Here is a 12,136-nt window from a genome sequence, read left to right on the forward strand (position 1 = left end):
CTGACCTTGAATCTCTTGCTTCCATCACTCTCCTGCTTGACCCGGTAGACCCATTTATTGTGCAAGGCTTTCTTCTGTGCAGGTAGCTGGGCTAACTCCCATGTCTCATTAGTGAGTAGAGAATCCATCTCCTCCTGCATCGCATGCTCCCACTGCTGAGATTCACTCACTTGCACTGCCTCTTCATAACACTCCGGCTCTCCGCTATCTGTTAAGAGTAGATAATCAAGTGACGAGAGGTATTTGGGATTTGGTTTGGGTACCCTAGATGACCTCCTAGGCTCCACGCCCTGGGTAGTAGCTTATGCACCTGTAGTCTCCTCCGTTCTACGGTCAGAACTGACATCTTTGCCCCCATCTGGAAGTTCCTCCAAATCCATGTACTCGGATCCACCTGTATCCGTAGTGCTACTCCCACTGCTTTGGCTATCCTTGGCATTATCTCTGTCCTTGTACATCACCTCCTCATTGAATATCACATCCCGGCTCCTGATGATCTTCCTGTTCTTCTCATCCCAAAGGCGATACCCGAACTCATCAATGCCGTATCCAATGAATGTGCACTTCTATGACTTAGCTTCTAGCTTGTCCCTGACATGGTCACTGATATGAACATAAGCCACGCAACCAAATACCCGCAAGTGTGAGAGATTTATCTTCTTTCCACTCCAAACCTCCTCTGGAATCCCAAAATCTAATGGAACTGATGGCCCGTGATTAATAAGGTAAGCTGCTGTATGTACCGCATCCGCCCAAAATATCTTAGGCAGACCTGCATGTAATCGCATGCTCCGCGCACGCTCTGTTAAGGTCCTGTTCATCCTCTCTGAAATGTCGTTCTGCTGCGGCGTCCCTGGAGTAGTCCTCTCTAAGCGAATCCCATTCGTAGCACAGAACCTCTTGAACTCCTCCAGCTCGTATTCTCCACCATTATCTGATCTCAAGCACTTCACCTTCAGATCTGTCTCTTTCTCGACCATGGCCTTCCACTTCTTGAAGATCTCGATCACCTCTGACATGTGCTTCATGAAGTAAACCCACACCTTCCTCGAGTGATCGTCGATAAAGGTGACGTAGTATCTCGAACAGCCAAGACACACTGGCTGGGCCCCATACATCTGTATGAATCAACTCTAGCTTCTGAGCCTTAGGTGGCCTTCCACCCTTCTGGAAACTAACCCTCTTCTGCTTCCCAAAGATGCAGTCTTCACAAACCCCGACTTCCACGGTGTCGATCCCGGTTAGCTTTCCTTGTGAATGTAGAATTTTCATCCCCTTCTCACTCATGTGCCCCAGCCTATTGTGCCACAGATCTGTACTCTCCTTGCCAGCTGCAATTGCGAGGGTGTCACTCGCATGTGAAGTGAGGTAGAGAGTTTCCGTTTTATTGCCTCGGGCAACAATCATCGTACCGTTGGAGATTCTCCATGAATCCCTGGTGAATGTCGAAACGTAGCCTTCTGCTCCAAGCTGTCCCACCGAAACAAGATTCCTCTTCAGCTTCGACATGTGTCTCACGTTCTTCAAATTCCACTTAGAGCCCTTTATCTGTATCTGAACGTCGCCATTTCTAATAATATTGCAAGGTTCATTATCCCCCAAATATACTTTACCAAAGTCCCCTGCTACATAGTTCTGAAGTAGTTTCCTATTTGCAGTGGCGTGGAAAGAAGCTCCTGAGTCGATGACCCAAGAATCAGAATCGCTATCCATAGCAAGGATCAAGGCATCCTGCACGATATGAGCCTCCTGCTCACCCGCATCCTTCTTTGGTGCTTTACAGACCGAAGACATATGGCCCTCCTGGCCGCAGTTCCAACACTTCCCTTTGATAGACCTAACCTTCGAGTTCGGCCTCTTCTTCACTGATTTCGACCGATTCCTGTTCTGGTTCCCTTTCTTCTGGCTTCTGCCTCTCTGCTCGAAACTTAGGGCTGAACCTGAACCTTCTGATTCGGACGATTTCTTTCTAACCTCCTCGGATAGAATCACGCTAACAACCTCATTCAGCTTCAACTTCTCTTTCCCCGCTGAATTGCTGATTGCCGTCACACAACCTGCCCAACTATCCGGCAACTGTGATAGTAGTAGAAGGGCCTGCACTTCGTCATCGAACGTGATGTCCACGGAGATAAGTTGATCAACAATCGTGTTGAACTCGCTGAGGTGCATCGTGAAGGACTGTCCTTCTGCCATCTTGAGGTTGAAAAGAGTTTTGACTAGATGCACCTTGTTTGCTGCCGACGGTTGCTCGTACATCTTCGCGAGCGCTTCCATAAGCCCCACCGTCGTCTTCTCCTTCAGAATATTGTGGGCTACTGATTTGGCGAGCGGCAACCGGATTTGCCCTAGGCCCTTCCTATCCAGTACCTCCTAATTACCATCTGACTCCTCTTTCTTCTTTCCCTTTTTCTTGCCCATCAGCGGGCGATACAAGTCCTTCTGGTACAGATAGTCCTCTATCTGTGACTTCCAGTAGGCGAAATCCGATCCATCGAACTTCTCAATCTTTGATTTGCTTTCCTCTGCCATGGCTTTCACACAAATTGCTGAACGAAGCTCTGATACCAGTTGTTGGGGATTCGAAACAATCAATCGAACCCTTGCCCTTCCGGACCTTGTGTTGAAAGTAGGAAAGTAGGAATAAAACCACAAATAAAGATCTAACTTGCAAAAAAACAGTAAAGGAGATGAACACAGAGATTTAACGAGGTTCGGCAACGTGCCTACGTCCTCGGGGTCGACCGCGACCTGATCCAAGCCCTCATTTGCTCCTGTGCACGTTTGCGGTCGACCGACCCGGTCGACCGCCGATCTGTCTTCGTGTTTTTCTGAGCTTTTGATTCCAGCTTTCATCTCGAACTTTGGATCTACACCTTAGACTAACAATTTTATGACTTTTTAACTTATAGGCAATGTTTTATTGCTAAAACGCTTGCTCAAGGATGTCTTCCGAGTTTTATTAATTTTTGGGAAAAATGCTTCCAGCCCCCAAAAACCAAGTGAACGTGTTTCCCACCCCCAAGACTTGGTCAATGGGCGATTTACCCCTAAAAATAAAGAATATGTTCTCTGAGCCCCCAAAACACAAAACCCAAGACATTAAAACATGTAAAGACCATAATACCCTTCTCTCTCTCTTTCTTTTTTTTATTAAAATATGATGAGGGTTATTTTATTATTATTTTTTCTCTCTCTCTTTATCATGATGTACCAAGAGGATAGTTAAAATGATTGATGAAGATTATTTTATTATTTTCGTTTTTTTATTATTTTCGTTGTTTGTATTGGGATGTTGTTAAAGTTACGGGTTAATTGTTAAGGTTACGAGTTAATTGTTAATGTTACGAGTCAATTGTTAAGGTTATGAATCCTCTCTCTCTCTCTCTCTCTCTCTCTCTCTCTCTCTCTCTCTCTCTCTCTCTCTCTCTTTTTATTAAAATATGATGAGGGTTATTTTATTATTTTTGTTTTTTTCTCTCTCTTTATCATGATGTACTAAGAGGATAGTTGAAATGATTTATGATGATTATTTTATTATTATCATTTTTTATTATTTTGGTTGTTTGTATTGGGATGTTGTTAAAGTTATGGGTTAATTGTTAAGGTTACGAGTTAATTGTTAATGTTACGGGTCAATTGTTAAGGTTATGAATCCTCTCTCTCTCTCTCTCTCTATCATGATGTTTCTTTGATGATATTGAAATGATTAAAGATGATTATTATTTTATTATTTTTGTTTTTTATTCTTTTTGTATTTTTAGAATATTCGTTGTTAAGGATAATGGTTGGTTGTAAAGGTTATGTATTGATTATTAAGGTTACGGATTGGTTGTTAAGGTTAATGGTTTGTTGTTAAGGTTATGAGTTTGTTGTGTAGGTTACGGATTTGTTGTTAAGGTTACGTGTTTAATTGTTAAGGTTACGTGTTTAATTGTTAAGGTTACAGATTTAATTGTTAAGGTTACGTATTTAATTGTTAAGGTTACGGGTTTAATTGTTACGGTTATGGTTTATTAATTGTTAAGGTTACGGTTTAATTATTAAGGTTACAGGTTTAATTATTAAGGTTACGTGTTTAATTATTATGGTTACGGTTTTAATTGTTAAGGTTATGGATCCCTTCTCTCTCTCTCTCGTAACCTTAACAATTAAACCCGTAAACTTAACAATTAAATCGTAATATTAACAATTAAACCGGTAATCTTAACAATTAAACCCATAACCTTAACAATTAAACCGTAACCTTAACAATTAAACCGTAACCTTAACAATTAAACTATAACCTTAACAATTAAACCCGTAACCTTAACAATTAAACCCGTAACCATAATAATTAAACCCGTAACCTTAACAATTAAACCATAACCTTAACAATTAATAAACCGTAACCGTAACAATTAAACTCGTAACCTTAACAATTAAATACGTAACCTTAACAATTAAATCCGTAACCTTAACAATTAAACACGTAACCGTAACAATTAAACACGTAACCTTAACAACAAATCCGTAACCTACATAACAAACCCATAACCTTAACAACAAACCATTAACCTTAACAACCAACCTGTAACCTTAACAATCAATGCATAACATTTACAACCAACCATTATCCTTAACAACGTAACAATCAATGCATAACATTTACAACCAACCATTATCCTTAACAACGAATATTCTAAAAATACAAAAAGAATAAAAAACAAAAATAATAAAATAATAATCCTCTTTAATCATTTCAATATCTCAAAGAAACATCATGATAGAGAGAGAGAGAGAGAGAGAGAGAGAGAGGATTCATAACCTTAACAATTGACCCGTAACATTGACAATTAACTCGTAACCTTAGCAATTAACCCGTAACTTTAACAACATCCTAATACAAACAACCAAAATAATAAAAATGAAAATAATAAAATAATCCTCATCAATTATTTCAACTATCCCTTTGGTACATCATGATAAAGAGAGAGAGAAAAATAAAAATAATAAAATAACCCTCATCATATTTTAATAAAAAAGAAAGAGAGAGAAAGAGGATTCATAACCTTAACAATTAACCCGTAACATTAACAATTAACTCGTAACATTAACAATTAACCAGTAACTTTAACAACATCCCAATACAAACAACAAAAATAATAAAAACAAAAATAATAAAATAATCGTCATCAATCATTTCAGCTATCCTCTTGGTACATCATGATAAAGAGAGAGAGAAAAACAAAAATAATAAAATAACCCTCATCATATTTTAATAAAAAAAGAAAGAGAGAGAGAAGGGTATTATGGTCTTCACATGTTTTAATGTCTTGGGTTTTGTGTTTTGGGGGCTCAGAAAACAGATTCTTTATTTTTATGGGTAAAACGCCCATTGACCAAGTCTTGGGGGTGGGAAGCACGTTCACTTGGCTTTTGGGGGCTGGAAGCATTTTTCCCTTAATTTTTTTAGGGGCGGAACTTCCTGCAGGTGCTCGAGGAAACCCGATTCTTTATTTTTAAGAAAAGGAAAAGGTATTGGGGAAATAAAATCGAAACCGGAAGATACATTCCAAACTAAAGGTTAGAACTTGAAAGTTATGTTGAAAACAACGATAACACATAATATAACACTCTACCTTCTGTTAAGGGATAGAAGCCTTAGAAGGAAAAAAAAGCAATGCGTAATGTTGATTATTTAGATATATCATAAATGCAAACTATTCTTAATGACTTTAATGTTTAAAATTATCAAAAATTTCAAATATGAAGGAAGACCAGAAGAGTTACTGAAGTTAGGGTTTGGAAGGTTTCACCTTTAGGGGCTGTTTGTTTGCCTAAAAAAAGAGGGAAATCAAAGAAAATGAAACCTATTTCTAAGAAAAATAGGTTTTGGGATTGTTTGGTTGGCTAAAAAAAGAAGGAAATCAAAGAAATGGAGATGAGATGAGATGAGTTGTCACCTTATTATAGGATGATGTGAGTGATTTTTTAAGAAAACTTGTTTTGATGTTGTTTGGTTGGTGGAAAAAAATAAGGAAATGAATTATAAGAAACCTATTTCTTGTAATAGGTTGTTTTCTTTTGTTTTATTATTTTTTAAAAATAAGAAAATAGATGAGATGAGATGAGTTGTCATTATATTATTGGATGATGTGACTCACACTTAAAGAAATTGTTTTCCTAGCTTTTTGGGAGGAAAACAAAGAAATAAAATGTTAATGAGATGAGATGAGTTGTCACAATCTTATTGGATGATGGGAGTGATTTTTAAATATGAGATGAGATGAGTTGAGTGATGTTGTGAATAAAAATAATATTTTATTAGATGTGGTGGATGTGATGGATGAGTTGTTGGATGAAAATAATATTTTATTAGATGGAGTGGATGTGTTGTTGGATAAAAATAATATTTTATTAGATATTGTGGGTGAGTTTTAGGGATGGAAATGTGTGAAATTGTACTTTTTGAGATTTCTTGGTTTTCGTTTCTATTTTTTGGTTTTTTAGGAAATAACCAAACATGCCCATATTGAAAGGAGTTAGGACTTAGAAGCTGGATAGACGTTGGAGGTAGAGATGATGTTAGGATTTTCTTTGTTAACGAGAAGAGATAATTGGAGCCAACAAGGAATCGGGGAGGAGCATTGTCGTCAGCGAAGAATAGGGAGATAGAGGACGAGAAGAGCCTTGTCATTAGCAAGAGGCTTTGTCTTGGTCGAAGGCGAGAAGGGAAGAAGAGATCGAGTGGTTCATCAAAGGAGTGAGAGGAGGTGGTGGCGGGGAAGGAGATGAGGGAGGCACTGGAGATGGGATCGGGGGATCGCTAGGGTTTTTCACACAAATGAAATAGGAGCTGGGGGATTCAGTTGGGAACTAATTTTCGTTAGCGTGATGCTGATTTGGATGGTGAAGATATCACCACGCGTCCAAATCCGATCATCAATTTAACTCAATTTAAAAAGTGTTAAATAACACCTAACGTAACACATTACGTTTTTTGGTTCTATATTCTATATTAAATGGAACATGAGTTTTTTGCCTGAGTTTTATAACACTTTTGCTCTGTTAGGTGCGAAAAAGAGTTAAAATGGGCTTAGAAACGGGTTTTTTTTTTCTACATCGCCTCAAAGACTATCAATTACGTGGTGATTTAACATTCTTCCTTATATACGGCAAGTCCAATCTATCATAAAATAAAGTGAGCCTGACATCTTGAGGAAGATCCACTTTTAAAGCAAAAAAGACCGGGGTGACGAAATCCTAGCATCATTTTTTTTAAATCAATTTGTCTGCAAATGAGTTAGCTTCGCTGTAAATATGGCAGATATGCAAAGTCATGGAGGACAACAACTGCGAGACACCCTTCGATAATGAATGAGCGGATAATTTCTCAGTTATAATATGGATCATGTCTCATTGGTTTCTTTAAGTTTTGATGCCCGTCTTTGAAGTTGAAGCTAATCTAAATTATTACTAGTCAAAAGCTGTCATGAAAGTTGAGGGATGTTGTCTTATACTCTAAAACTTACCACATACAAATCTGATCAAGATGATTGGAAATTAGTCCCAAGCCAGGACCTTCTATTTTAACATTTTGCTGGTCAGAATAATAGAGAGAATTTAAAGAGACGCACGTTCAGAGAAGGTTTCGTATTAGATTTCGGGATCCATAAGCACCACTGGCCCATTTTGAAACAAAGAGGCCGCTGCCTAATCTGCAGTTTTTTCTTTTGTGCTAAGGCTCAGGGCCCATAATTTATCTAGGTAACGTTTGTTATGGGCCATTTGTGAATGTAAGCTAGAAAAATGATTTTTTTTTCGTACTGGAAATCTCCCATTTGCTTTGGACCCCTCTCCGTCGTCCTCGTCTCAACTGAAGCTGATGGGATCCGTCACCGTCGAAGCCTCGGGATTCTATGCGGGTACAGAGATTTTTCCTGTTTTTCTTCTTTTAATTAGGGTTTTTGATTAGGGTAACTCAGATTACAGTGATATTGGTTTTACAGAAACCCTATCTTTGTTGCTGATACCGACACAGCAATACGCCATATAACCACATTTTAATACAGTTTCCTCGATTGTTTTCATGGACGCAATTCTTCACTGACATTAAAAAAAAAAAAGATGCGTTCATTTGTGTTAGAATATAAAACTTTAACCTTTAATCCTCACAATTTTTGTGTTTTGGTGTTGTGGTAAGTGAGTTTGTCCTTATGTAATGTAGCGATAATTAATTAATAATCAGTTCACGTTACTTCGCGAAATTTTGTCTATCAATTGGGGTGAGCTTTTCGTATTTAACTTTAGAACAATTGTATTAAATTAAGATTCCAAGTGTTTGTTGGTTGGACCATCTGCAGATGAACGGTTAAGAATCAAAAACATTCTTCGAAAGAAAGCTGTTAGGGGGAAACGAAGCCTTGCATAACGTGAGTGTTCGCATCATGAAGTCGAATTGTTTTCGTGAAGAATTCTAGAAATTGGTTTATTTCCCAATTTTGGCTTACTGCTCATCAAACTCAAATTTTTTGGTGGCTGGGACAGTATTGAAAGATTCGAAACACTGTAACTCTGTGCTCTCCCACTAATGGACAGTTAAGAGAATATAGGAATAAAACAGTTGCGATGCGCAATGCTGCTCTTTTGTACTTAGCATACGAGATTGGTATTTGCGTTAGAATTTCGTCTCAGATTCGGCGCAAAAGGAAGGATCTTATTTGCCAAGGATTATGTGCACAGAAGATTGATGGTCTACGATAGCAAGGTTTCTTTGGTATACCTTTTAATCCTTTCTCATCATTTTTTCCCATAGAGATGCATATCAAGTTTGTAGTACATGCACTTAAAAATTGGGATAATCTTTGTGGCTTACTGTAGGCCATCTCTAAACATCTTTACCTATTCACAACTACACACTTCATTTTACCATAATCCTCTTTGTACAAAGAAATCTGGCCAATCATGATCTGCTAAGATTAAATTTTGGACTATGTCTCTGGTTTCCAAAGACAAGCCAAATAATTTATATTTTTTTTTAAGTTATAACGTGGTGCATAACTATCCAGCTGTACAAAGATCCAACTACACCTCTTTGGTTTGCCTCATGATTGAGTACTACATTGGGATATGTTTGAAGAATTTTTCAAAACATACCCATTTCAATTTTTTTTTCTTAAAACCGACCCGTTTTTTTTTATTTATCAAAACCGACCCGATTTTGTAATTAGCAGCTTAATCACTATCCTAAACAGTCGGGGTTGGCAACCCCGACTATTTAGGAAGGTGTTAAACCCTAATTAGAAGCCTTAAACCCTAAAAATTAAGGTCCTAAATAGTCGGGGTTGCCAACCCCGACTGTTTAGGAAGGTGATTAAGCTGTTAATTACAAAATCGGGTCGGTTTTGATAAATAAAAAAAAAACGGGTCGGTTTTAAGAAAAAAAATTTGGAGTGGGTCTGTTTTGAAAAATTCTTCGGATATGTTTTGTGACAAAGTTGACTAGGGTGATCTCATGTGAAGTCTTTCCGGCAAGGGACAGAAGGAAAATATCATTTAAGATTGCTAGTTATCAGAATAAAATAATTGTAGATAATCCCTGGTGCTTGTCCTGTAATTAAATATTCTTCCTATTCTTATGAAGCGATAATGATGGTTCTCTTACATGCTGAGTTTAAAGCTTGACTCTCGTTGGTTTGAGCTGGTTTGTCACATGTGATTGTAACCTAGTTTTGAAAGTTCTTGAACAAATGTTTTTATAATTAATAGTAGTTAATAACCTATAACTTGTTAGCTGTTAATAGTAACATTTGCCTACGTTGTGTGCTTATTTTTAATCATACAACTAATCCATGTCTAAATTTTGATCCTATTCCAACTATTGTTTCTACTCCTTCACATATTCCTATTATAATTCATATTATACCTAGTTCTAGAACAAAATTGGACCATAAACCATATCTCTGGACCTATATATTCCAAGTTTCCAACTTCCAAAATTTTTCCAGTATGCTTTTTAGATTCCCCATGACGTTGATGTCTTAAAACACTTTGTGAAAATGGATGAAATGTTTAAAATGTCATTTCATTTAACAAAAGTACAATTATTATTCTTAACCCAACCTGGTTCGCACCTTATAGCTATTCCTATTTTTGTAACCAAACCTAAATTCTAAGCTCATTCCTAGTCTTATTCCTATTTATATATTTATTCTATCCTAAACCCTACATGTGTCCCTCGTCTATTTCTAAACCCAAACCACATTTTCCTGATCCTTTCACGTCCAAATCCAACACCTTCACCTCATTTCAAGCATTCGTCCAAAACATACTCCCAACCTTATTCCAAACTCTATCCTAAACTTAATTACTAACACACCCTAATCATGTTCCTTATTCAAGATGATATTCATGTCGCTATCTCAAATCGAATTCCCAACCTTATGTCTAATCCTTATCCTTTTTGGTTGTCCCAGTCTCTACCTAACTGAAATTCTAATTCCAACAAATTAGTATATAGGATATATAGGATAAAAATAATAACTAGATTGGATAAATTTCTCTAGAAATGCATATTGGAGTCCAGGACCAAAAGACGGTAAAGAACCAAAGGATTTTTTCCCCATTTTCGGTAAAGTTAATAGATAATTAGTTTATTGTCCCACTTTTGGTGCATATCCAGAGATGGATCGCGGTGATGGAACGCACAAGTTTGTCGCAACTTATGAATTTGTATTATGTTTTATCTTTTTTTCTCTTTCTTTTGGAGATCAAACTCAATGTCAGTTTATATGTGTGTGTGAGGCCCATACCTTTTGATGTGGCTAGCAAGGTGGGCCTCACTACATGAACATCTTTTGGTAGTTCATATTGCAAAATGAGTTCNTATATATGTACATTTCTCTAACTAGGATATGTACATTTCTCTAACTAAGAAATTTGAAGTCCTCGCCTAAAGGGACGGATGGACAAGGATATGTACATTTCTCTAACTAAGAAATTTTAAGTCCTCGCCTAAAGGGACGGATGGACAAGGATATGTACATTTCTCTAACTAGGATTTATTTAGATTGGATTTTCATCATTGAAAAGCAGTGGAAGATTATGATAGGCTGATTTCTAGGTCACTAACTGCAATGATCGAAAACAAGGAAGATGAAGGGAATTACCTGTACTTTTATAAGAAAAGATTACACTGAATGATCATAGTAAGGCGTGAAACCATGCAGATGCATACTGGAAGAAACCTCCCGTGAATAGTTTTGCTTGGTGATTTTAGAAAGAAGTATCCAGTTCACGTATTTTACTAGTCCTTGTAGATTTTAAACTAACTAGGGTAGATCCTTAATTGCTTCACAACTCTTCCTTTCCTTTGGATGTCTTAAAATTCCATCCTATGGAACCAAAATTTTGAGTCTGTAGCGAGGATTATTGATCGTAATTGTATATTCTAACATGCCCTGCCGGTTCAATGTCCTTTTCACAGGCTGAAAACTAGATCCACGCAGGAGTATTATTTTCAAACCCACTTTTAAATGCATGGCGAGTGGACATGTGAACCTGGATTGCTCTGATACTGTGTTACAAGTTTTCTCGACTACACCAAAGCTTCGAAGTTTTTGTGACATAACATTAAGGTTGTAATGTTGTATTCTACCAGGGTGATTGGCCATGCATGACCCTGATATCCATCCCGGACATTTTCTTTGCATTTGTGCACTTTCGGCACAATGTTGGATGGTACCAATATCTCCGATACAGAATGGATTCTGTGGGCTAAATGTTGTTGCAAAAACTTGTCAGATGTATCACTGGGAAGAGTGATTAAGCCTGTTGTGGATGTCCCAGTGGAGTGGTGGTGATGACAACATTGGCTATGGTGGTGACATTCCATTAAAAAACAGGGGACATTTTTCATTTGCCTATTAGTCTGTTTGCCATTATTGCCTTTCCTTGATCAAGACAATGCACTAGCATGGCTTTTCGTACATTTTGTGCAGGGTTCAGAACCATCTTCATTAATAGGCCTTTGGCAGTAGAGCTATCTTTATAACTTAGCACTGCTGCTTCATTTATCTTCCACATATTTTGTATTTTCTTATGAACAGAAGCTTCCAATACAGTAATAGAAGCTAAATAGGTGAAACTTTTCAAA

General features: G+C 37.5%; 1 long non-coding RNA gene across 1 annotated transcript in view; it reads left to right on the top strand.

The window, feature by feature from the left end:
• The window catches only part of LOC109843318, a 17,384-nt gene continuing 13,074 nt past the window's right edge, over positions 7,827 to 12,136 (top strand). The window contains exons 1-2 of the long non-coding RNA XR_002247630.1: positions 7,827 to 7,907; positions 8,346 to 8,758. This is a non-coding gene — a long non-coding RNA (uncharacterized LOC109843318). The remainder of the gene's footprint in view (positions 7,908 to 8,345; positions 8,759 to 12,136) is intronic.

This window comes from Asparagus officinalis, chromosome 5, assembly GCF_001876935.1.
Source record: "Asparagus officinalis chromosome 5, Aspof.V1, whole genome shotgun sequence".
Classification (NCBI taxonomy): domain Eukaryota; kingdom Viridiplantae; phylum Streptophyta; class Magnoliopsida; order Asparagales; family Asparagaceae; genus Asparagus; species Asparagus officinalis.